A 27,699-nucleotide genomic window follows, 5' to 3' on the forward strand; every position below is an offset into this window, starting at 1 on the left:
ATAATAAATATTTTAAAAATAAAAACAATAATAAGTCTACCGCCTCAGCAGGTGAAATTATATTCTTCCAGATAAAGCCTCTAAGGTCACAAAGACCACCCTAAAAATACAATGTATAAACGTGATGTCACAGGTTTCAAAAATATGGTGTAGTTGTAATGTACAGCTCCTGAAATGGGTGTCAGTGCTACATCTCAGCTTGTGTAATTAATTTCTTTTCTTGTGCTAAACCCATTTATAAACCAACGAAGTTTTATGCCTATTTTATTTCATGGGCCATAGATATCTATACTTTCAAAGTGCACATGAACTTGAAAGATTCCACTGGACATGGATCCTAAGGACTTGCTTTAAATAGTTATAGATTCTAATTTGGTAAACACAAAAACATAAGCAGTCAAATTGGTGGTTTTCTGACTATTGAGTGCATTTCCTTAGAGACTGTCATTCAGGACAGATTTTGTCTTTATCATGATACCAAATATCATTTGCATTTAAAAAACACTGTGTATCCTAAACCAAGGTCAGTTAATCTCCAAAATCTTTCTTTCCCCCAATTATTGTGAATGAGCATCTTCCCAATATTCAAGAGAGGTGACCCTTGGGACTCGTTTCCATCTACTAAAGATGTATCTCAACTTTGCAGATTTTTTTTTTGGCTGTACAGTGGAACTTGGATTACACTTTAAATTAACTTTCTCTAGGAATCAAAGGTAATCATTATTTCTCTCTATGATCTAAATGACTATTCTCATTTTTTTTTTCAAGTTGAAGATTAGTTTTCAATTCCCTTTATATCTCTGCCCTCTTTCATAGTAAACTCTGAGGACCTCAGCTTGCACAAAGAGGATTGAGATACCATTTCCAAAGCTTGTTCTTCTTGAGCTGACCCAACACTTAGGAAAACATGACATGGATCAGCAACTCCATTTTCTGTAAGTGTTGGTCCAAGTATTGGTTATAACCTGGCATGTGCTATCTTTTTCTCTGGTCAAGAATAAGAAAAACTGGACTGGGAGTCCCATCCTGGCTCTGATACTTGGGGTAGCATAAGCTTCATCACTTAATGGATCTCTGATTGTGGATAACTTTCAATCCTCAGTTTCCTCTTTAATAAGATGGAAATAAGCTAATCTTGATGAGGTACCATGGAGGTGGCATGAGATTCTGTATATGAAAGCCCTGTTTTGAAGGGCTGACTGTGCATATGTCAGGGTACATAAGATAACATTGTTGGTCTCTGCTCATCTGGTTTTTTTATTTTATTTTGTTTATTTATTTATTTGAGATGGAGGCTCGCCCTGTCACCCAGCCAGGAGTGCAATGGCATGATCTCTGCTCACTGCAACGTCTGCCTCCTGGGTTCAAGTGATTCTCCTGCCTCAGCCTCCCGAGTAGCTGGGATTACAGGCATGTGCCACCACGCCTGGCTAATTTTTGCATTTTTAGTGGTTATGGGGTTTCACCATGTTTGTCAGGCTGGTCTGGAACTCCTGACCTCATCATCCGCCCACCTCGGCCTCCCAAAGTGCTGGGATTACAGGTGTGAGCCACTGTGGCCGGCCCTGTGTTTTATTTTAACTGGCTTTCCTTTCTCTTTTTTGTTTCGGTTACATTTTTGTCTATCATAAACTCTCAGAGTTGGAAGTCATGATATCTAGGATTGCCAATAAAGTCAGGCAACCTTTTCTCTAGGTACAACAATCTCTATTTTCAAGATAGTTTACTGTGGCCTTTTGATGCATCATTAGTAGTCTTTTGGCTCGGTGAAATTGAGAGAGAAGGCTATCAGTCACTCAGCAAAGCTGCTATGGGACAGATAGGCTGATACCACCTGATATATGAACCACTACATGTGATTAACTTCGACAGGTAGCTCCTGGCCGGCTGGCAAGCTGAAGAGCATTTTAAGTACAAATAATAGTTCTGGGGTATGTCTTGAGTGATAGAATGATGACTGAGTGGAACAGATTCCCTTAATTTTAGCTCATGAAAACACATTTGGTTTCCTTCAGAAGCTGGGATCCTACCAAAAAATCAATTAACAAAACTTCTCAGAGATCTTCCTTGATACTTGGAAGTTTGGCTTTTATTGCACTTATATTAAATATGGGACCACCCTGGGGGGCCAGACTCATTCATCTCAGTCTTCAAAGGGCCTATCATGATCATTTGCAACAATTTAATAATAATATTAGAAATTTTCACCATATTTTCACTATTGCTGCAAAGTTTAGAATGTACTCAACTATCCATTGAGGCAGGTCTTATTGACAGGTGGCAAAACTGACTTAGAGCAGTGAATTAACTTTCTAGTAACACACACCAATGAGTGGCAGAGTAGACACCTGTACTCAGGTCTCATGACCAGAGGTCTTTCTAATGAATTTTTCTGAAATGGGATTGAATAGGGTAAAATGTCTCAGTCTACATGATCCATCTCATCATCATTTCTTCTTCTCGTAAGTTGATTCTAGAGGCCCTCAGTTTGCTAAAGATTAGATAGGTCCTCCAGGGTTTCAAGGAGGGAAACATAATCTAACTTCAGGGCCACTGTGGAGTGAGATGCATCTTTCTTTCTTTCTTTTTTTTTTTTTTCTTTTCGATATTGCAAAGACCACTGGATATAATTTCACTTCCTCTTGGATTTTTTTTGATGGTCTAAAAATTTAAATAGTGTAGTTCCTGTTATACAAAGAACATGGTCTGCTAGAACTGGAAATGTTTAATTCTCAGAATTCATTGAAATCCATTGATGATCATATTTGACATCTACTGGTCATCCTGAGTGAAGTTTAGCCATTCAGAGTTCAAACGATGAGTCTTCATATACAGACGGTTATAAAAAGACTCACCTCTGCTTAAGGTAATCAAGTTTGGCATGGAAACATGAGCAAAGGTAATTAAACTCAGAAGATTTGCTAACATTAAAAAATGGCAATTTCCTGGAAGAAAAATGTGAAAAGCTAATTCTCCCCACCCCCTCATCACCTGCTTCTCTCTCTGCTTTTGCCATAGCAAAGCTCTATAAAGAAACTGGCCACCAGGGTCATTATCAGTCTAAGCTGAAAATTTGATTAAGCTGGCCTCTTAGGGTTAGTATGAAAAATGCTATATTTTTGTTCTTGGACCTTAATTCCTCTTTCCCTCATTTTTGTCATGTTTGCAAATTTCATTTGCATTTAATTTCCTGTGGTTTGCCAAAGTCCAGACTGAGACTTGAGCTGTTGTTTTTATTCAGGTGAGAAGTGCAACTGCTACTGACCATCTGCACTGGCATCTAGTCAAGCGATTGTCTGAGGCAAGTATCTGTCCTTCTAAGTGTCCTAAGGAAGCTATGCTACCCAGCCCACCAATGAACTTAATGAATGAAAGAGACCTTATCCTGTTTGCATGAGTTTAGTCGGGGGTAGTTCTCATCACATGCCAGCAACATCCTCTTAATTGTCCAACATAATTAAGGAAATTGCACTAAAGATGTCTTGAGATCATGGCCCACTAGAATATTGTCTAGGAGCTTTATTTAAGGAAGACATCAATGATACCAAATGATGAAGAGATCCCTACTGTGATCTATTGTTCTACTGTGATGCAATACTGAAAAGCCAGGCTCTTTCTGAGTACTGGATTCTCAGTTTTTTCTGGGTCAAGAATGCAGGAAGAGTAGCATTCATGGGGGGTTCTGACCCATTCCCATTTACAGGAAAAGAAAATCAAATAAGGGATCAATAGGTGAAACTTTATCATTAATGCCAAGCCAGAAAATGCTGACTCTTTAGAAAAGATCATCTCTCTGTGTCTAAATTTCCTCATCTGCAAAATAGAACCTCATATGGTAGTAGTGGGAAATAAATAAAGGTAAAGGGCTTAGATCAGAATTTGGCACAACAGCCGTTCAAATGTTAACCATCAGTGTTGTGATGGTGTCATCTCAAATTAACTGGATTTTCTGTTTCTGTTTCCTCTAGGAAAGGATTTTGGAGATTCCCATCTGATATTCTTCTATTTGGTCTCTTGTACCCATTGTCATCCTGTACCACACATAATAAAGTTTAAGAATGTCAAGCAATCCATCTGCATCTAATTTTTGTTTGGAACAACCTGCAGGATTTTACATCTTGAAATATCAATACATCTCCTGTCTTGTCTTCAACCTATTTAGTATTGATCATTTTTGGAGCAATGGTGCCTTAAAGCCAAAATTTCACTGTATTGTCAAATGAGCTATCTGGGAAATCACGTTTAAACACACTCAGTTTTCATTTAATTTCATAACACAACGCATGTTTCCTGACTCTAGGCATAAATACATTCAACATTTTCCCCATCATGGTTTAAAAATTAGTACCTGTTAGTACTCAGATATTTAAGGAAACACCAATGACCAATTTTAGAAAGTCCTATGTATGGCAGAAAATTTGCCAAAAACAAACCTTCTAAAGTACATTTCAGTTTATATTTCGGTCTAATTTAAATCATTTGTTCCCCTAACCTGGTGGGCATCAAAAGGTCACCTGTATTTAACAAGCTTCCCAGTGATTCTGATGCACATCCAGGTTTGGGAAACAGTCTTATTTTTTAAATTGTCCTTGATAAGAAACACATGCAATACAGCATTGAAGTGATGGTGATCACTTACAGAGCAAAGTGTTTTTCATGGTATTAAAATGATTGATTTTTGAAAAGTTATTTGGGTTTATTGCACAAGTGGCATCTACCATGTCCCCAAGAAGTTACCCCTCTGTAGGCTAGCACTGTGAGAAGCTATGTCAAGGTCCTCTCTCAAGAGACTCTCCAGACTGGTGTTGCAGACTAAATAAAGCTGAAGTTAATTGCTGAGCTCTGTTACTGGAGCAGAAAAACATAGCATCACCTTTGTTTAAAGCTGAATCTCCATGACAACACTCAATAAGAAGCTGGGTCAATATTCCTTTTTTCTGCACTCAGTCAGCCACAAGACCTGGCCTTTTGTAGGCAAAGTGTGTTGATACATCTTATGCAATCATTTCAAGGCACTCAGCCGAGGAAGTCTACATTTTTTTTAGCCCTGAAGTCCTCAAAGAGATTATGATTTTTAAATCTTCATTTATGCTTTCTATGCGTTTCTGCCCAATCAAGTAGTGAAAATGGTCAGGATAGTCTTCAATAACTGTTGCTGTTAATAAATCAGCCATGATCTTATGGAGAAGCAGTCTAGTGCCCAGGTTAAGACTTAAGATGCTGGAGCCCATATACCTGGATTCTAAATCCAACTTTGTCGTTCTCCAGATTGTGATGTGGCCATGTTGCCTACTCTGCACATCAGTTTTCTCATCTGTAAAATTGGTATAATCTTAGTAACTACCACATGGGGCAGTTATTAGGATTAAATTAGTTAATATATATGACATGATGCTTAAAACAGTGATTGGCATATAATAGAATGCTAAATAATTTGTTGTTACTCCTTAATGACTATCATCAACTGACATATAGTTGTCAATCCATACAGTAGCCACTGGATACCTGTGGCTATTTAAATTAATTAGAATTAAATAATCTTAAACATTCGGCTTCTCAGTTGCACTAGTTAGATTTCAGGTTCTCAACAGGCACATGTAGCTAGCAGCTCCCATATTGGACCACAAAGTTACAGAACATTTCCATTATCACAAAAAATTAAACAGCACTGAGCCACAGCTTAGAGAAGGTAAAAAGAGGGATAAGAACGTCCTTTATAGAAGAGTTCCTGTTGTTCTTAATACTCCCCATTGCTTATGAGAATTGTCTATAGGTCTCTCAAGAGTGTTTGGACCCATTTCTTTTGTAGCTTCTAGTAAAAAGCCATTTACATTGTAGAGTATACGACATATATTGTGAGCTAACAAAAATAGTTTGCCAGAAATGATGTTCTCTTAGTTGAGAAGGTTTCCCCAATTCCTTTCACAAGCTATGTTTAATGCTTTCTATTCATTCATTCTATAGTTGAACCTAATTCTTGAAAAGGAGGCAAGATGGCAAGTTTGTTTGTGGTCAGTACATGGAGAATGACTACAGTAAGGCCCTGTATCTAAGGGAGGATGGTTTTCTTAGTCACCACCCAAATGGAAGTAATGTGCATATTCACTCATCATGCCATGTTTCCTTAGTAACAGAAAAGCCAAATTAAATATTCAAGGATATGAACAGAGGCTTCACCCAACCTTAAACAGAACATTTCCAAGTACTTTTCACTTGGATTGGCCAACTTTGAGATTCTGGTGTCAGCTGGAAAATTCTTTTTTTCTAAAAAGTCAAATTGACGTGTCTTATTTTTTTCTGTGCATGGTTAGCCCTTGGCAACATTGTCTGGCAGTTGCTTTGTAAATGTTTCAGAAGGAAAAAACAGTACAGGCAAAGGACTGAAGATGGCTATTTTTCAGCGATCAGAAGTTTTCTGTGAATCATGAACAGTTAATAATGTTTTACATTAGCTAGAGGAGTTTCTGCTGTCAATTTATATATTGGGAGAGCTTTTATTTAAAACTAGCATGGAAAGCTAGTAAGAAGAGCCAGCAAAAGATATTTAATCCCAGTTCCAGGCCAGTTCTATCAATCGGGTTGAGTACACTACAGCTAAAGATAAACCTGCCTCAGCATCTCAGGTGCTCATTCCAGACAGAACTCAAGCTGTTAAATGGCCAGATAAGGGATTGAGAAAGAACGAACCATGTCTTTCTTTCTATGAACTTGCATACAAGCTACACATTTTTTAAAATATTGACTTCTCAATCTTCTCAATAAAACAGCATCAATGAGTTTGTGTCCAGAAGTATAAAATAGGCAAAAAAGAAAAATATACCTAATTTTTAAAAATTACATCATCAATTAACTATTGTAATCAACTTGCCCTTATGTAACATTTTATAGTTTTGTTTTATTATGTGCTTGCAAATTCAGCATCTTTTTTTATCTTCAGGATATCTCACTGAGGTAGGTGTCATTATCCTCGTTTATAGAAAGCCTAAAGTAAGGCTCAGAGAGGCTAAGAAAATGATCCAAGGTATTGGTGACAGAAGTTTTAGAACCCGTTCTGATCCCTTTATACCTCAGCATTTCTTCATTAAAGAGCCGTCATATTTTTGAACTAAAAAATTTAATTTTAAGCCAAGGAGAGAACAACAAAAGTTGTCTCATGATAGAAGATTCAGATTTACAATGCAGTGTACAAAATTATTTTAGTTTCTTCTACTCACAGATGATCAGCAGCAGCGAGTCGCCACTTGTCACCTTATCTAGCTCAAGCCAGAATGGAAAATCGATCAAGACAGACAGCTTTAAAAGGAGGAGTGAATTATTAGCGCTACATAGCAGTTCATGGTGCATATCTCCCCAAGGCCAGAAGGCTGGCATAGCTGAAGATGAGTGTCTGTCTTGTGTCTGAGGGAGGAAACAGCATTCCACTCTGCACTTTCACTCAGCTTTTGGCTTTCAGTGCCAGCTATTAAGGAGGTTCCACCATTACTGTAGGGGTTATAAAGACACTGCAAATGCCCAATTTAAAACCAGGCTTCTTGTGTTCGAACAAATCTTCTTGTGAGGTTTACTAAAAAGGTTATATTAAGTCTGAAAAGAAAGAAAAGTTTGCTATTAATTTACAGAGTGGTTACTCTTGTTAGGGACTCTGCATGGAAGGCTGAGATAGAGCAAGCCGTAGCTCCTCCAAGAGTTTGCAATTAAAAGGAGAAAGGAGAACAAATTACTCTTTGCCAGGCATTATACATTGACTTATACTAGATGTATGTAAAGAGGACTGAAGGGGGCCATTTGCAAGGGGAAAGTCTGACTATGGCTTAAAGATGAGGCAATATGGGAGAGAGTGTTCTGGGCAGAGGGATCATCCTCAATAAAGTCCAAATGCATAAAGTGGCAGCAGCAGTGGCAGCCATGCTGTGTGGCACATATTGGGTTCTTCCCATGCACCAGCCACTATTCTGTGTACTTAATATGTATTAGCTCATTTAATTATACAACTGTATGTGATAGGCATCATTAGGCTCCTTTTACAGATAAGCAAACTGAGGTACAGATATTTTAAATAATTTTCTCAAAGTCACACAGCTGATAAGTAGAGGATCTTGGAGATAAGCCCCGGCCATTTGGGCCCAGAGATCATGCTCTAACCAATGGACTACCTCCCAGTGATAGGTAAATACATGGTGTGTTTGTGGAAGGTCTGTTTTCCAGTACAGCCAAACCACAGGCCTTTTCAACCATGGCACTACTGACATGTGGGCCTGGACAATTCTTGTTGCAGTGGGCTGTCCTCTGCATCTTAGGATGTTTAGCAACATCTTTGACTTCCACCCCAATGCTGACCATCAAAGACATCGCCAGAAATTGCCTAATGTTTTCTGAGGGCACAATTACTCTCAGTTAAGTACCCCCGGGCTACTATATGATGGGTAAGCCTGGAGAAGAGCAGAAAAAACAACTAGAACTTAGCTGTGAATATTCCCAAATTCTCTTCTGAAAGCTATGGGAATGTACTCTATATAGAGAAAGATGTCAATTGGGGTTTTACAACCGAGGAGTAGCAGAAAAGATAATATGCAGAAACACTGGGGCGGGAAGTATTGTCAGAGGCTCTACATGCTTTTGACATCTTAGCTTAGGAACAGGATATATCTGCAGACTTTATAAAAATCTATGCTCAAAAATCTCCAAGCTACAGATGGCAAAGAGTAATCTCTCAGAACAGTGCAAAAGTTGACCTCAGTGGTCCCTGGGTTACAGTCAATCCTGACCTGAAAGTTCAAAACTCAAAGTTTGATTTCAGGTAAGAAAGATACTACATCTAGGGAAAAACTGACTACCTAGTTTTCTGAAAAAGCTCTGTCATCAGACCCCAGGTCACCTGTAAATGTGAACATAATTACATAAACTTTAGAGAGGACATCTCTACAGGAATATTTACTAGACAGTTGGTGACAATGGGAAAAAATAGAAGTATTCTTCCTTCAACTCTCTACATACACATTTCAAACCAGGGGATATGTATTTGGAGTAGTTCTTATAATCAGGAAATGAAAAGCCTATGTACTTTCTAAATTCTATAACAAACAAGTTACTTTTATGAAACAATTTTTGAAATTTGAAAATGTATGGTTCGAATGTATCTAATTTGAACTGTACCTCTGTTGGTGAGTAGACAACACTGATCTTATCATGAAATTCATCCATTTTCAAAAATTAGCGTATTTTTTTTTCTTTTCTGCTACTTACTTTGGCTCCTACTGGGTTTTTTATCATGTCATTGGGAAGGATTACAAAGAATTATTTTCTTAGCCCTCTTTATAAGACTGCTATGAGCATTTTGAATCTAGTGCAGTTCCAAGCTTCTAACCAACTTTATAGTTTTGAAGATACAATTTTTTCTTAAAAAAAATAACTTGATTGCCTAACAAAAGTTATCTGATCCCAGAAGAAGTGAGGCATCTTTGACTGGTGAGCCAGTCTAGGGTCAGAGTTACAGGCTTTGGAGTTGGACCTGGCATAACTCTGAAACAAACATCTTCCCATCTAAGCTGCCTCACCTGTTAACGCAGGGATACGGTACCCTCTGTAAGCAAGTTATTTCAAGACTGGGTGAGATGGCACAAGCTAACGTCCCGGGATGTGATCTGATACATAGCTGATACTCAGAAATTGGTGTCCCTTCTCAACTAGCATTTAGCAGAATCATCTAGGACTTTTGGGAGATCAGATCTCCTTTGGAAGCTCTTAGAAATTTCTTCTGTATCCAGATAAGACAACAACCCGCTTTCAACAAGGGCACATCCCCGCGACTCAGTGGATGTCCCTGAACTCGAGTCAGAAACCTGCCTCCCTCTCCCAACAACACATCTCTCTGGTCTCAATGACAGCCAGAAGGACAGTGAAAGCTGGAATTGTAGGATCCAGGCATCTCAGCATCAGCAGGTCTCCTGGGAACGCCACCAAGCTCTTAGCTTGCATTGTAGTAAAGAAAATACATAACAGAGAAAACTGTCTTCAACAGCTTTGTTTTAAAAAAGGTACTCAAATAGAGTGCCTCAGTCTAGATAGGTCATTCTGCTAAGGATTTGAAATCTCAAACAGCTGGAGTTTTTTTCAAGCTTGACAGTTTGTCTTTGAAGGAGATTGCTAAGCTTTTAGATTCTTCATAAATAGTGAATAGATTTAGTCATAAATATCCTGTAATATGTGCTTTGTTCCCTTTATTCAGAAGCAAGTTGTAATTTCTGATTAAACACAATAAATCATTATACAACAGCCATTGTATGGGGATAACAGCCACCAGGAAATGCAGTTTCTGCACTGATGAAAGGCATTTAAAGACATGAAACCCCAAACATCTGCCACGCATTGTTAGGGAAAAAAAGGACACTTACAAGTATCTTGCGGCATTTTAAGGACAGCCAGCAGCTGGCAGGAATGTAAATAGTTTTAAGAGGTAAGAAAGAAATTCAGATCATAGGATTAGGTGATCAGTCCTCATCTCACAGGTCATTCTTTCCTTCCCTTCAGAAGTGAAAAGCTTTCTTCTTCAAGACAGTTGTTAACAGAAAGCAAGCATCCAGAAAGTGGAATCAATAAAATCCTATGAGGGCAGTGAAAAATGAAGCCCTTTTTACCCTTTCCCCCAGGGGAACAGATGCATGAAATTGTTTAGAATATTTGGAGACTGCCGATATATGATGTGGAGTTGGCACCGCCAGCATCCTGAGACATGCTTGGGATTGGGCATGAGTGAGAAGCTCTGGCATAACGATACAGGGGACCTTGTTGGCAGGCTGCCCAGTCTGTCCCCAAAGATGCTTTACTTTCCCAATGCCATTAATTCTCCTTGGCCACTGGAGGCCTGGTTTTGGAAGCTCATACAGAAGATACCTGTGGTTGCATTTTTTTTTTTTTTTTTTTGAGACGGAGTCTCACTCTGTCACCCAGGCTGAAGTGCAGTGGCACGATCTCGGCTCACCACAAGCTCCGTCTCCTGGGTTCACGCCATTCTCCTGCCTCAGCCTCCTGAGTAGCTGGGACTACAGGCGCACACCACCACACCCGGCTGATTTTTGTTGTATGTTTTAGTAGAGACAGGGTTTCACCATGTTAGCCAGGATGGTCTCGATCTCCTGACCTCGTGATCCACTCGCCTCGGCCCCCCAAAGTGCTGGGATTTCAGGTGTGAGCCACCATGCCCAGCTGCCTTTATTTCAAGTCATCCCTTCAGGCCTCAGTAAGAATTGAAGGAGGGTAATTAAACGGGTGGTAGGATGGTAGGAGCTTCACTCAGAAAACTCCCTGTGGACGGTCAGTTCACAGGGATTCCTAAGAGAAGATGTTTTTCACTAGAGATTCGGAAACTGAACACTAAGTTGAACAGAACACAGTATCCTTCATGCATTGAAAGCCTGCTAATCATGATGATCTTCAATTAGACATTTTTAGACACTAAGCTCCATGACAGTGGGAACCGTTTTTTCCTCTTTGCCATTGCATCTTCGTCACCAAGCCTATGGTAGATAGGCAATCCATTTTTTACACTATCCTATAAAATACAATGGAGTTTCAATGCATGCATTTTCAGCTAACATGCATTGGACCACATGAAGTCTATACAGAAGAAAAGGGAGGGAGCAGGGAAGGAAGTAAAGAAAAAAATTCTTCTTCCTACTTTCCTTGTTCAACCTAGAGGCAGGCCTCCACTTCAGAAGGAAAAATGAAGCCTCAACAAAACTGCAAAGAGAAACTGAGTAAATAATTGTGGGCTCTTCAGCTACTGAAATCTCAGGCCTTAGTGATTAATGAATAATTTAAGGCAATGCTTCTCAAATTTTAATGTCCATGCCATCACCCAAGAATCTTGTTAAACTGTGAGTGTAGATTCAATAAGTTGTGGAGACTCCACATTTTTCACAGTCTCCTGGGTGATGCCCATGTTGCTGGTCTTTGGAGCACAGTCTGGATAATGTAGATTTAAAGGATTCTGAAAGAAAATTTTGACTATGTACAACCTTTGCCATGCATGCTGACTTAAAAACCTAACCCCTATGGCAGATATGAGTCCACTAGTCATAAACATTTTAATCTGGCTTCAAAGAGCCATTATATAACTACACTAAAATTTAAATATGAAAACTTGATGCAATTCAATTGGCTATTGTTATCTAAAGGTGTTTCTGTCTTAGAAAACAAAATATACTGCAAGTTATAATTTCACTTAAAAGATGCTTTAAGTTATTCTTATAAGTACAATGATTTGAAACACTTAAACGTATAAATAATAAAATATTCAAACTCCATTTGCACTGTCATATATACTGATCCTAATTACAGGCTACAGATTTTCATCTAATTGCGAACAGTAAGTCAGCTCTTGAATAATTAGGAAGAGGATGGGATGCAACTTATTGGAACAGTCTCAGGGTACAAAAACACTTTTTTTCAAATGTCACTGTGACATTTTTAAAAATACACTGAAATACAGAGGAGATAGTCATAACAAAAACTAATGAAAAAATTAATCCAACATTAGGATCTAGTAGCAAGATGATCACTAGCTAAAATATGGATATTCTATCTCTATGGTTCTCAGTACTGACTGCTCATTTGAATCACTTGGACACCTTTTAACATACACCTGTGCCTGGGATCTGTCACCCAGGATTCTATGTAATTGGTTTAGGGTAAGTTTCCATATAGCTATAAGTTTAAATATCTCCCCAGGTGAATCTAATGTCAGCTAGAACTGAGAAGCATTGCTGCAATGTAGCATTGCTCTAATGTTCTCAACTCTGATCTTAGGACCAGAAGCATCGGCAATGTCTGGAAACTTATTAATAATGCAAATTTTGGGACCCCACTCCAGACCTACTGAATCAGAAACTCTGGGGTTGAGATCCATTAATCTGTGTTTTAACAAACCCCCAAGTAAGTCCAATGCATGCTACTCTAAGTTCTTTCTTAAGAAAGACAAGGGTCCTCATCGATGTTCTTACTAAAAAATTCTTATGAGGGTTCATTGAAAGATTTCACATTAAGACTTTTTTTTTTTAATCTGGTGGATGGCCTACACCCTGGGCTGTGGTGTTTATTCTAGAGATGGCTCTGCCACTTCCAATCTGGGAGTTTCAGCTATACAGGGGATCTTAGGGTTATTAAAGATGTTATTGTAATTGTGCCAATCTAAAAATGTGATCTTCCATAATATGCTTGAATACTTCTAGTGATAGGGAAACTACTACCATCTGGCCCAGTCTTTCCCGTTTGCTTACTAGGCATAGGTGCTATACTGAGCATTTTACAAAGATAATTCATTCATGCTTGACAATTATCCTTGAGCTAGTTGTTATAATATACATTTGATACCTGCAGAAATGGAGGCTTAGAGAGGTTGTATAAGTTACTAAGTTCACATGGCTTTTCATAAAGCTGGCACCAAGTTCTGTATCTTGAGGCCACATACAAAATTCATTTTCAAAAATGATTACCTATAAGCTGTTGTCAAAATGAAACTGTCCCTTCATACTATCTTGTCTCCAAAATAAGAAGCCCTTGTTCCTTGCAGCCGATTTCTAAACCCATCCATCATTTCTGCTGGGTTCCATTGCCCAGCACACAAAATAGACTTAATAGATTGTCCATTCTATGCATCCATTCAGACAGTGATTTTTCATGTCTTAGTGCATATAAAACATGATAACATTGGTAAAGCACACTGGGTAAACTGGAGAGGATTTAGGGAAATGTATGTAAAGCTTGCTGAAAAAAATCACTTGTTATTTAAGTATGATTACTAAATTCAAAAGTTTTAAAGCGGTTGAATGTTTATTTTGTATCAAACTTCAAAACCTAGTATTTTCAACGTTTTAAAATAAAACTCAGGCTTGCTTTCATGAACAGCTATTTCACATCAATTTATATGCATAAAAGAGTTATAAAAAAATTCCTGGTCAAGACTTTTTGATGATACTCTCTTCAAATTCTTTATAGAGAACATAAATGAAAAACATTGAGTGAATGATAAAAAGTTTGAGAGTATTTTTTTCTATAATTCAGAAATGTGTAACAGTTGAATTTATATTTGAACAATCCAATAGCTTCTCTTTTATTGAAAAAAATGTAATATTAAAATGTCTTTTGATAATATGAATTAATTTTTAATCCTATCCAAGCTTTAAGTTTTTAAAATAACGATATTTTAATTTGTTGAATACACTGCACTGTCGTCATGCAGCTAGCCAGGATGCTACCAAAAGGGTACATCAGTTACAATAGAAAGAAGTATTCAATATATACGTGAACACAAATATATGGACTGGCAGCTGGACCTAGACCTGCCAGAATGCCCATCCAGCCATCTTTCCCTGATGTCCCCAAATGCCTGGCTCTCTGGGCATATCCTGGAGCTCCACAGGGCTCTTGTCCACCCTGGGCAGTGGAACATACGTACTGAACCTCATGTTCAGGTGTATAGAGAACCTCCTTGGCCATGCTTTATGGCAGAATGGCAAGAGCTGGATATCATTAATTGTTCGCTTAACTATAGAAAACCTGGGACAAATCACCAGTTCCTTCTCTGTTTGAGAAGCCTTCAAGACCCCAGACAAGGCTTGTGCTGGCTAGACATGATAAGCAAGATTACCCCCCAGGTCTTGACTTGCTGTGCCAAGGTCTAGAGGGTGATCCCTCTAGAGTATCTCATATACTCTACACATTTCTGAAGCCCTGAAGCCCAAAATAGCTTCACCTTGGCCAACTCTCCTACCCATGTCATCCTTGAATGTCAAGGGCTTTTTGAAAGAAACGTTCAGGACAAATCAACCAGGGCACAAAACATCTGAAAGAACTTCTTAGATACAAATGATTATTCTGGGTGGCAATGTTTACTCTACAATTACTCATTCGAATTAAAATTTCAGAGTGGCAGCTGCTAGCATCCTACCCCACAATCATTATCTAAACAAAGTCCAGTCTGAAGCCTACCTGCATCAAAATGGCATGAGGTCATTGTGAAAAGTGCAGGACTATGGATCCACCCAAATCCAAACCACTCATTCCAGCTAGGGACACAGGTTACCAATTGATAACAAATACAAAACTGCAACTGTGAAAAACCTCTGAATAAGAAGTAGAGGGAATTATGAAACAAAGCTACAGAGATCAAAAGCAGCTTTCTTAAAGGTTTGTATGAACAATGTGTAGGCATTAATAAACACAAAATGGATGGGAAAGCTAGGCAAAGAGAACTTGTGCAATGGCCATGCTTTGGGAGTATGGTAAATGTAAAAGATCGAAGAAAGGCCAGTGTGACTAGAGATAAGAGAGCCTCCGGAAGTGTGGTTCAAGAAAAAGCCTGGGAAATTAATATACATCAGGTGGCACCAATATTTGCAGACCAGTTCAGGAATGTTTTGACTTTATTCTAAGAGCATTGGGAGGACATTTAAGAGTTTTAATCACAGAAGGTAAGAAGATAAAGAGTACCATGATCTAAACTATGTATCTAAAATAAATCACTCTAGCTGCCACATGGAACAATTCAGCTTGGAAATATTTCATAAGTTGAGGTATCAATGTTGGCTTTGAGTACAGAGGTGGTGGTAGAGCAGGAAAGAAGTGGAAGGAGACAATGTATCAGAGGTAAAAACAACAACACTGGAGATGAATTAACTTTCAATTCCACTTCACCACCCATAATAAATCCCACTGACTTGAACTTCAGAGCTTACCTACATACTCAGATTGACTTCTATAGCCCTAGACATAGAAAAAACAAGTAGGTTGGTTGCATCTTTATAGAGCCATATTGCCCAAATTCACTTGATTGTATTTTTGATCATTTTTCCATACTATGGAGTAGAGTGAAATTTCTCCAATACACAAGGCCAATTATTTTGAGATCTTTACAAAGATATCTCTGTCTATATATTATATGTATGACCCTATGCAGAATGTTGTAGTTTGTATGTGTGTGAAGAATTTAGGCAAGCTGCAAACGTTAAAAGGAACACTCCCTAAGACCATCCCCAACTGCAAGTTTGGGGAGAAGATTTTTCGAAACTACCCTAAGTTTTGGTAATTTGCTTAGAAGGACTCCGAAAATTCAATGAAAGCTGTTATACTAACAATACAATTTACTACAGGGAAAGGATATAGATTAAAATCTACCAAGGGAAGTGCATGGGACAGGGCCCAAGCGAAGCGTCAACTGTGGAGTCCTGTCCACATGCAGTCATAGACATGTTACTTTCCTGTATCTTTGTGTGACAATATGCACAGAGTATTGCTAATCAGGGAGGCTCACTGGGCCTCAGTGTTCTGAATGTTTATTGGTGCTCCATTATGTTTGCATGATTGATTAATTGCCTATGTGGTTGAACTCAGTCTTTAGTTTGACTGACACCATGTGACCCAAAGCCTCTGCCATAACTCACAATGTGGTATTTTTTGCGTGACCAACCACCACCCTAAATTGCATTGTCACTATCTGGCTAGGAGGAGGCACCCAGACCAGCAAAGATCGTCTCCAAGGAGCCAGACCTTTCTTTGGGAAAGGTTAAATTCTTTATGTATAATATACCAATAACATCAAAAATAAATGATTTATGTGACTAGTAGTGGAAACGAAGTTAAAAATCAATACTGCATTGAAATGAGAGTATAAGCTTACAGAAAAATATGCTACTTTTCTCATAATAAGCAGCTTAAATTAACTGAGGTTACATTCTACCTTGCCCAGAACTAAGTTTTGCACCGCTTAGATAGAAAACTGCTTTCTCTATCTTTCCTCCCTTGCTAGCTTCAAAAATCCTACTTCCTGTGACCAACTAGGAGAAAAATGCATTTCTTGAGAAGACTGACAGAACAGGAAGTTGGGCTACATTTCAGCATTTTAACCTTTCTCCATAGTCTGAGTTTCTTGGTTTAGTCATTTCTTGCCCACTGAGTCAGTTAATGGGCCAGATTCTAAGGTCTTCCCTTCCTGTATCTGAGGAAAAGTCACAAGGGAACTGACAGGCAGGATGATTTCCTGTTTAGCATGACTGCCCACGTATGCTTTGCCATTAATTACAATCGGGCAGTTTCCATGGAGACTGCCACTTGAATAATGCTTAAGTGACAGCACAATCACCAAAAGCACCATGTTAAGTTGGCACAGTCATTGGCCTGGCATCCATTTTTTAAATAATTAAACCATTTATTTTAAAGGAAAATGAAAATATTATTTACAAAACACCAGCAGATGGTGGAGCCTTTAGGATCACCAGAAATTTCCAAAATCTCTTAGGCCAGATGCCTCCAAAACAGCCCCAGGAACTAGTCTACTACTCGCTGTCTCTGCCACAAAAATTCCAAGTTCCCTTTGTCTTTTCTTTAACTATGGCCTCTCTGGCCAAGCCAGAACCATTGCACATGTCTACTTACTATGCTGTATGCTCATAGTTTGCCCCATTTGCCATTTAACTTCATTCTTATCAGAGTTCACTTTTGTGGTACCACAATAGAACATATTGCTGTGAAGCTTTCAATTTTTTTTTTTTTTTTTTTTTACTTCCCATGCTCTATAAAGCAAGCCTTTTTTTAACCTCCAAACCCAGAGACTGAATTTTGAGTGCTTATAAAATTGGGAATATCATGGAACACTCATCTTGGTTAATTTCATATAATTATAGGATTTTACAGGATATAAACTGGTTTCTGTCATTTTATTTGCCTCTCCAAATCTTTTTTTTTTTCTCTTTTTACTTTCAAACCTTCAGTCCCAACACCATCTAGCTAGGTTTTGGCTTTGTGAGGTTTTCGTCTCATTTATTTTATTTTTGAACACGTGCTTTCATGTACTTTGTTATATAGAGTAAAGCCTAGTTTCCTTAAAAATATGAGTTGATGTAAGGTTAATATACAGAAAACAATCATCAAATAATAGTATAGAAAAGCAAACATGGCAAAAAAAAAATCACAAATGTGGTAGACTGGCCGGTTGCACAGAAAGCACAGAGTGCTGTAGGCACAAGAAGAAAGGTCCTCATTCTGCCTAAGGCAGTCAGAGGAGGCTTCCTGAGAGAGGTGACATCTGATCCATGTCTTGAAGTGATCAGGAAGGTCATGGTCTGTTGGACAACATAAAGTATAAGGTGCATTTAACTTTATACAGGTACAGGGACAGGAAGGTAATAGGGTTTGAAGAGCGAGCCTCAACTTTCATTCATAAGAGCAAAGGAGTTTTCCAGGAAGAGGGACAGAAAGAGTTTGAAGGCAGTAGTAGAGGTTGGAAACCAGTCACTCGTAATAGCATGACATCCCAACATCCTACGGTTGATCTTCCCTAGCTCTCCCAACAGCTGGGTAGGATCCCAGGGAAGTACCTCCGATGAGATGTGAGTTGGCTTGGGGTTAGGGTGGAATTTCTTTATCAGAAAAAATAAATGCAATTTATACATAAATATAAACAAATATAAAAATAGAAATATAGAATATATGTATTATATATAATTTAAAAATTGTGTGTATGCACACACAACTGAGACTTTGAAGACTGGAAAAGTGGAATTGAAAGTCAATTCAATCACCACGTCTTGTTGCTTTTACCCGATACATTGTTTATCTCCTACCACTTCCTTCCACCACCTCTGTAGTCAAAGTCAACATCCATCCTCTGAAAAAATCTCAACTTTTTGTGGTTGTCCTGTTTCACTTATTGAACCCATCTTCAGCAAGCGGTCCCTAAGTATTAGACAGGATGGTATCCATGATAAATCCTTACTCATGTGGCATTTATGTTTTAGTCAAAATTAAACAATGTATAAACAAATATAAAAATATAATTATATAAAATATGTTACATATAATTTTAAAATTGTGTGTATGCATGCATGTATTTCTTGTTTACAAACTTTGATAGAAAAATGGCATAGGGTCACAAGGAAGTGGACCAGAGAGCTTGGGTCAATATATTCTACACAGTGAAGGAAAGAGCCCAGCATCTTCTGGTTTGTGAAGTTTACTGGGGCAGGACTAATGCCCCAACTTTGCTCCACTCTGTCATTTCTTAGGTAGAAGCTGAGAAATGAGTGTCAGTGGAGACAGACAATCAGGCTGTATTTTCAGAATACAGAAAGTGGAGCCTCAGAGAGTGAGGGGATGTGGGTGGCTGAGTGGGCTCCTCCTCTCTGTGTCAACCACAAGTTCCCCATCGTTCGTTGTATATTTTGGGTTTCCCAGTAGGACTCATTTGAGTAAGATTTCCAAACAAGTGTGAAGATTTCTGCTTTCAATAAGCAGTTCAGTGTTCTCAAACTCAAGGAAAAATAAACACAGCCCAAAACTCCTTGCATTGGTTTGGAAGAACTTGTGTTTCTGGAGTTGGGGAGCAGAGAATGTGCCCGATTATTTCTAGACTCATCTCCATTACAGGAAGCTGCCTTCCACAGAAGACAATGAGTGTCAGTGGAGACAGATGATTAGGCTACCCAGGTCCACCTTTCATTCCCCATATTTCAGCCTTGGAATGCACATTAGGTGCCCTCCTGACCCAAGCTCCCTTTTTTCCTGTGACTTGTGGTTGCTCCAAGAATTCAGGCAGTTCATGGGCGGGACTTCTGGAATCTGAATGCTGCCCCACTGCTTGGGATTATAAATATAGTACATAAGTACTATGCATAAGTATATATATTATGTGTGTATATATTATTATATGTAAACAATACTATAAAAGGTATACTGTTCTTTATAGTATAAGAATTATACTATTGCTTTCATTTTAACTTGGGTTTATATTTTTAAAGACTTACATATCTCTTCAAAAAGTACATTAGATATCTGTAATCAGACTCCTTATGAAGGCAAAAGAATGCGTAATGCAAAAGATCTGAAGCTATTTTCCTTAAAAACAAAACCCCAAAAACCTCAACATGAAAATGCCACGGGACCTGTTTTTGCTGTAGCAAAAGATTTTGCACAAAGTGCAGCCCTGTCACTCACAACACAGTAATCACTGGAGATTACCAGTCATTTTCATTATAGGTAATTTCAGGGTGCCTTGTTTTGCCTTGTCACTCCCATTCCTGGAACCTTGCCAGATGGTGCAAAAGGAGCATATCAGGAAACCAACCTGAGCCCCATACCAGAGGATAAATCTGAGGCTCCACTGAGTATTTCTGAAAATGCAGCCTGATTGTGTCTCCACTGACACTCATTTCTCAGCTCCTACCTAAGAAATGACAGGGTGGAGCAAAGTTGGGGCATTAGTCCTTCCCCGGTAAACTTCACAAGCCAGAAGATGCTGGGCTCTTTCCTTCACTGTGTAGAATATATTGACCCAAACTCATCAGCACAGGGTATAAAACTCTTGAAAGATCTTGCCCTAGTCTTATCTCCCCAATTCTCAATGCCATAATCTTCACCCCATCATGTGAAATAGCATTTATCCCTGCAAATGTACCACTGTCTCTGCCAAGATCCTCCCCACCTTTTTCACCTGTCTCAACCTCACGTTGCCTTCAGCACTTCGCTTAGAGTCACGTTTTCTGGGCATGTCTCTGATCTTAACTGCCTAAGACAGGAATGTCCCTCCTATGTACTCCCACAGCCCTGAAACTGCCTCTGTCACACTGTTTTTCTGGTTGCTCTGTTTCATTTATTCAACCCATCATTGGCAAGTTGTCCCTAAGTATTAGACACAGTGGTATCCACGATAAATCTTTACCCAAGTGGCACTTATGTTTTAATGAAAAAGAAAGATAAAGAATATGTATGCAGAAAATCATAAGGGCAGTATATCAAGATAGAGTGTGGCTGGGGGTTGCTATTTTAGATAAGATGTCCCCAAGGAAGTGACATTTGAGATGAGACTAAATGATGAGAAGGCACAAACCATGGGAAGATACCTGGGAAGGTATTTCAGGCAGTGAAGATATGATTCACGTACAGCAAGTTCAAAGGCCCTGAGGCAGGTACAGATTTAGTGGGCACCCAAATGGCAAGGAGGCTAGTGTAGTGAGCGAGCAGGAAAGTGGAACAGAATGAGGTCAGAGTTGCAGTTAGAAACTGGTCCACTGGTCCAGTGAGAAGCTGGCAGTGAGAAGAATTCAGTCTCTGTTTCAAAGATTAAAGGGAAGCCATTGGAGCCTTGTAATCAAGACTGTAACATGACCTAAGCCACCTCTAACTCCCGTTATAGCATTTCTCAAAGGCATGGTGCCTGGAACTCAGACGGCACCAAAGCTTTGTACTCTGAATCAATGAATCAACCACCGATCTCAGGCCATGACTCCCTATCCGCGTTCTTTTAGTTCTCTCGATGCCTCGCCTGTGTGTTACACACGCGGCACCATCGGTGCCTTTCAAAGACCAGCTCCTTCCAAAGGGGAAATGTCTGTGAAGAGCAGAAACTGACAAGCCACTCCAAGGTGTTTCATATGCTCCCAAAACAGTGAGCACAAAGACAGTCGGCTTACCTCCTGTTCTTTCTGTACCCACTTGAGCTACACTGTAACTAAACCAATGAATAGCCCAAGAAGATATTTCAAGATTTTTGCAGTTAGTGACTGTCATAAAATGAGCATTTCTGTCATCATGACATATGACTGAGCCACAGCAGACTGCGCTGTACCCATCACAGCTCTTTTGTCTTTGACTTATGAGCACTCCAAGAGAAACTCAATCTCCTTAGCGGGGCATGCCTTCCTGTTCCCTATGCCAGGGGCAGTGGAGGGGAGTGCCAGACAGAAGGCACCCAGCTCCATCTTCTGCCATTTGGGAGGCTTTGAGCAAGTAAACCTTTCTAGGCCTCACTTTTCACGATTATAAAAATGAATGAAAGTAAACCACACCTTTCTCATAATGTGTATGATATGAATAAGGCCTATGAAGTATATGCCACAGATACACTGTTAACATAGATTGGGTCGGGGCTGTAGGACTGTGCTGGGGCTCTGACCTGGTGGCATCCTCGGCTGCATCCAGCCCAAAGGCCTATTGTGGAAAGATGACTTTCTCTCTCTCTTCCTGCTCCCTCTCCTTCTCTCTCTTACCCTTGCACTTTTTTGTTGGCTCCTTCCCTCTCCTCCCACCCTCACATCTAAATTTTCTTTCCTTCCCTCTTTCCTGAATTACAGTAGATCTAAGTACCTTCTCACTTAATAACAGGCCCCACCACCACTGGTTTCCTTAAATCTCACCTTTGTTAAGTATTTGGTTTTGATTTTTGTTTTACTTTTTCTTTGTTTTGTTTGTTTGTTTTTTGTGGTAAGAACACTTAAGCTAAGATCTACACACTTAGCAAAGTTTCAAGTGTATAATCCTGGCCTATGTTACTTTCCCTGTGTTACCTAAAGAAAGTATAATGAACTGGATATAGTTCTGAAGGCTAGAAGTCTGAAATCAAGGTGGCAGCAGGGCCATGCCTCCTCTGAAGCCTGTAGTAGAGGTCCTTCCTGTTCTTTCAGCTTCTGGCAGCCCCAGGTGATTCTTGGCTTGTAGCTCCATCATTCCCATCTCTGCTTCTGTCTTCATTCATGTGGCCATCCCCCTCTGTGTCTACCTGCCTGTGTCCAAGTTTTCTTCTTCTTATAAGGATGCCAATCACTAGATTAGGGCCCACCCTCATCCAGTATGATTTCATTCTAACTTGGTTATATCTGCAAAGATCCGACTTCTGAATAAGGTCATATTCACAGATAGAGAGGATTCAAATTTTTTTTTTTTTTTTTTTTTTTTTTTTTTTTTTGAGACAATCTTGCTTTGTCACCCAGGCTGGAGTGCAGTGGAGTGGTGAGATCTTGGCTCACTGCAACCTCTGCCTCCAGGTTCAAGCGATTCTTCTTCCTCAACCTCCCGAGTACCTGAGATTACAGTCACCCACTACCATGCCTGGCTAATTTTCGTATTTTTAGTAGAGATGGAGTTTGACCACGTTGGCCAGGCTGGTCTCGAACTCCTGACCTCAAGTGATCCCACCCGCCTCAGCCTCCCAAAGTGCTGAGATTACAGGTGTAAGCCACCGTGCCTGGCCAGGATTTCACTATATCTTTTCAGTGGACACAATCCAATCTATAATGTGGCCCCTGTCAAACTCCAAGTAGTATTAAGAGTTCGGAGCTCTAGAGCAGATATGAGTGTAAATCCAGGTTCTACCTCCACTTTCTACAGCACCCTTGAATGAGTACTCTGATCAGAATTTGAGTTTTCTCATCTTAAAACAGGGAAAATAATAGCCAGCTCAGAGAGTAGTTTGGGGATTAGTACCAAATAAAATTATTTGAATAATGCATGTTAACAGCATAATAATTGTAAAACTGCAACAGAAAGAAAGGTATAAAACAGAATTTGCTCCTGGGCTGCTCTCAATTGGAAGAGCCATGGATGCTTTCTTTTTTTTTTTTTTTTCTTTTTTTAAAGCAATGGGTAGAGTTTGCCTTGAGACATCCACCCACTCATTGCCTGGGAAGTGGAAACACACATTTAGTCAAGTAGCTGATGGGAACAAAAACAAGGGCATTCCTAAGAACCATCTACAGAGTCTCTTCTTTACTGAAAGTAAGCAGAGGGAGCCACTTGCATCAGGCCTTGTGATGCAAAATTGAAAGGCAAAACCAGTCTCAGCTAAGCATGCATTTCTGTTTTTGTTTTTGAGTTTTTAAAATCCCATTTCAATGAATATGTATTGCCAAGGTTATCTAGTGAAAGAAACTGGGATGGAGAACAAAACACTCTACAGATCTGTGCCATCCAGAAGGCTTGGAATTAACCTGAAAGCTTTATTAAACAAATCAAACTGGGGGAGAAGATATTTGTACAAGGCCTTTTCACACATATCTAGTAAAGAGTAGGACAACTGAGGCAACTCTTTCCATATCTCAAAACAAAGAATAAAATCCAACTGGGTCTCTTCAGTTATCTCAACTTCCCAGATTTAAACAGTCATGTGAAAAGTGCCAGTTCTCTTCTAAACTGTGTGTGCCAACAAGGCCAAGAGTGATAAACAGAACTTGACAAAGACGTGAATTTCTAGAAATGTCCCCTATTACCTCGCTACATTGAATGTTTGGATTGTCGACCAGCAGCATCAGTGTCACCAGGGGCTTGTTAGAAATGCATTCACTTAGGCTCCATTGCAGATTGAGTCAGAATCTGCATTCTAGCAAGATCCCCAGGTGATTCCTCTACACATTACAGTTTGAAACATGCTCTTTGGCACAAGTTTGCTCTCCCAATCTGCCTAATGCTGACTTTGTGTGCATATATCTACTCAGCAGCCTGGTTGTACCAGCCAAGAGCCCACCAGCACGTAATTTCCTCTGTGGATAAATCCTCTATCCAAGAACAGTTTGGGTCCTGTAACAGAGTCCATTTCCTTCCAAGACCAAAGGACACCATCAAAAACCAGAGGTCTATTGGTGCAACGGTGTTGAACTGGAACATAGCTTTGTTCCCACCTATGAAGGTTTGCAGGTGCAACATGCTAAATTGATCTTGTTCTCATGCCAATGGCAATGAACAGTCACCCATCTGGTAGCTTCTCTTCCCAGCCAAAGCAATGGCTGAACCGAGGCTTCTCCTTGCCAAAATCATGGCATTCAAGGCTCTTGCAGGAACATAGACATGCCTTCGATGTGGGAGATAAATAGCCGATTCTTCTCACTTTCAGCTTTAGTAAGGATTAAAGGAATTCTCACTGCATGACCCAACAGGAAATTATCTGTATCACATCTTCTACTCTATCTATGACAAAAGGAAAGCAATGGTGGCTGGGTGCAGTGGCTCACACCTGCAATCCCAATACTTTAGGGGGGCAAGGGAGGAGGATTACTTGAGGCCAAGAGTTCAAAACCAGCCTGGTCAACATAGCAAGACCCCATCTCTACAAAAATAAAAAATAAATGAATAAAAATGTAGTCAGACATGGTGACATGTGCCTGTAGTCCCAACTACTTAGGAGGCTGAGGCAAAAGGATCACTTGAACCCAGGAGTTCAAGGCTTTAGTGAGCGACCATCATGCCACTGCATTCCATGCCATAGCATGACCCTGTCTCAAAACAAATAAAGCAATGGAGGAAAGAGATGGTAACATATATTTACTAAGGACTGACATACTAATAGTGAGTGCTTACTAAATGTCTACTAAGTGTCTGTGTTTACTAAGTACTTTACTTATATAATCCTCAGAACCACTGAGTAGGTTCCATTGTTGTTCTTATTAAAGAGCTAAATAAACTCTGATTGAATAGTACAGAGAGTTTAACCAGCCTGCCAAAGTCACACAGTAAATGACAGAACAGGGATTCAGACCCCGCACACTTGGGTTCCTGAATCTCACATATGAACACTCCACTCATGTATCTGGCATACACAGAGAGATGATAAGTCTAACATAAAGCTTTCAAATTCAGCCTTCTTTAGTTTTTGAATCATTTGTCTCCTTCCTATTTCTTCTTCACTTGCTACTGCAGGTATTTGTCTCTTCTCCCACTCTGCTCATTTCCACCTCCTCCTAAAAAGAGGTTGCAGGGATTCAGCAGCCCTTCCCTAACCCAAGCCAGGTTCTCCTCCCCAGTGTTATTCTCACCCCCTTCTAATTCCTTACCAGCCTCCTCTCCTGCACCACCAGGCTCTCCTCTCCCAAGGAACCTATCACCTGTCTTGAATGCAGGGGTATCTGAGAAAACCCAACGTCTAATTCAAAGGTCTGGAGCTTTGGCCAATAGAGAGCTTTCTAATCATGCTGTGGGGGGATGGTTTCCTAGTTCAGAGACATATGGGATGGATGTATCCATGTCCATTTGCATTCTGCTAATGGCACACAAGCTGTCTCCTTCTTACAATCCATTCTAAAGCATCTACTCCTTTGGCCAGCAATTCCCCACACTCGTTCCATAACTAACTTGTTCCACAACCTAAGGGCTGGGATACATTTAGTGCCCTCATTTCCCTTTCTTTCTGCCTACAGGGAAAATAATACTTTTCAGAATATAGATTAGAGTTTGTAAATTGAACATTATCCAATACTATTTCCAGCAAAAGTGATACCAATATTTAGTACTTGTCAACATTTCAAAGCCAGGGGCATATATTAACAAATGGGAAAGCATCTATAGGTTTCTATGAGAAAGAAAATATGGCATGGACAAAGCAGTGACTGAGTTTTTTCATACAGTGTCACAGAGGATGCAAAAATAGAATGAAATAAACAGCCCCAGTCTAGCCTGAATACCTAACATTTGGACATCCTACTCCCATGGGTTGAATGATGCTGCTGATTGATTTTGTTTTTATGGTTGGCTCTGTTATAGAAATTGACATTTGGGCTGTATTTACAGGACATCAGTACAGTCAGTTGAAAAGTAAGCAGATTCATGCAAACCAATTCCAATAACATTTTGATTAAGTAGTGAGCAAGGGAAATTGTGTGCTTGAGATTTATTGAATTTTCTGGTTGACCTGGGGTTACCTGAATCCTCCCTTTGTTTCATTTCACATGATTGAAATCCTTATTTTCAAAAATATATCACTGTACTCTGTTTACTTGATGAGGCAGGCTGAGTGTTATTTTATCTATTTTTGCTCAGGTGGGAATTCTGAAAGGGCCTCTGGTTCACTTTTCTGACCACTGGTGCTAATTGTACAGAGACTGTAAGTGTGGAAGGATAGAATACTGCACATCTTCCTGGGATTGTCTTCATTTCTTCAAACTAGATAGTTTTTCCCTTCCTTTTTTTTTCAAAATGGTGATTTTGACACACTTTCTTCTTTCCCATCTAAAAATGGATGAATTATAGATGGGTCAATTTTAGTTTTCATTTTGAAATCACCAAAAAACAGACAGAAAAGACTTCCAAAACTTACTTCTTAAAAAAAATTAAATCACACAAAGTTATTTTCCAGTAGACAGAACCACAGCACAACCCTCTTGCCGACTGAAGTTTTAGAAAGCTAAAATCAGGTTGATTTAAAGAAAAAAATTGCACAGGTGGTTGCGGAAGGTCTAGGAAATGCTGGTATATATTTTTTCTCCACCAGAAAACAGAGTCAGCCATCCTGCCACAGGGTTTTCAAATACATCATCTCTGTGAGCTGGTCCTTAGGGAGGCAATGGATATACTATTTTGAAAGCAGAAATTAGAAATTATAACCAGCTAAACGGAAACCTGGATTCAAATACAAAGTGGCCAAAGATAAATCAAACTCCTGTCCCATCAACTGATATGTCTTTGTTTCTTGATATCTGTTGGCAACCTCTAGCTAGCCAGGTGCAATGGCCCACCAGCAACAGGAAGGGAGAGTCTCCAGTACTAGACAGAAATGAGATTCTATGCCCCAGTATGAGATCCCTCAGAGGCAGGGAGGAAGGAGAGACTATTCAAGATAGACAATTCTGCCAGAGATGCTTACTATGGACAAACTCTGTTCTCTGCTTTTCAGACCCATTCTTGTGTGTTATCAGAATCACTCACTGTGGCATCAGAGGTATGGTAGTACATTTCAGAAGAAAGGACCTTACATGTCATTAAATCTGCTCAGTTCCTTCACCCTTCTGCCTTACAATATTTCCATTTTCCAAGATGATGCGGACTAGCAAGAGTGACATCGCCTATTAAAAGAAGAGGTTTGCAGGGTTCACATGAACTCTGGAGTCAGATGGCCTAGCTCAGCCAACCCTGGGGCCTTGGGAGTTATACTTAACCTCTCTGTGCCTCTCT

The 27,699-nt window shown here is 39.5% G+C and overlaps 1 protein-coding gene across 5 annotated transcripts in view; it reads left to right on the forward strand.

Moving 5' to 3' along the window:
* The window catches only part of GRM7 (glutamate metabotropic receptor 7), an 882,926-nt gene that overhangs the window by 831,916 nt on the left and 23,311 nt on the right, over positions 1-27,699 (forward strand). Inside the window, exon 11 of one of the 5 annotated variants that reach the window (XM_063806587.1) lies at positions 647-713. The exons of the other annotated variants lie outside the window; for them this stretch is intronic. The gene's annotated coding sequence lies outside the window, so the exon portion shown is untranslated. Of the gene's footprint in view, positions 1-646; positions 714-27,699 lie in introns of those variants that run through there. 5 annotated transcript variants of the gene reach the window in all.

This window comes from Pan troglodytes, chromosome 2 (genome assembly GCF_028858775.2).
Source record: "Pan troglodytes isolate AG18354 chromosome 2, NHGRI_mPanTro3-v2.0_pri, whole genome shotgun sequence".
Classification (NCBI taxonomy): domain Eukaryota; kingdom Metazoa; phylum Chordata; class Mammalia; order Primates; family Hominidae; genus Pan; species Pan troglodytes.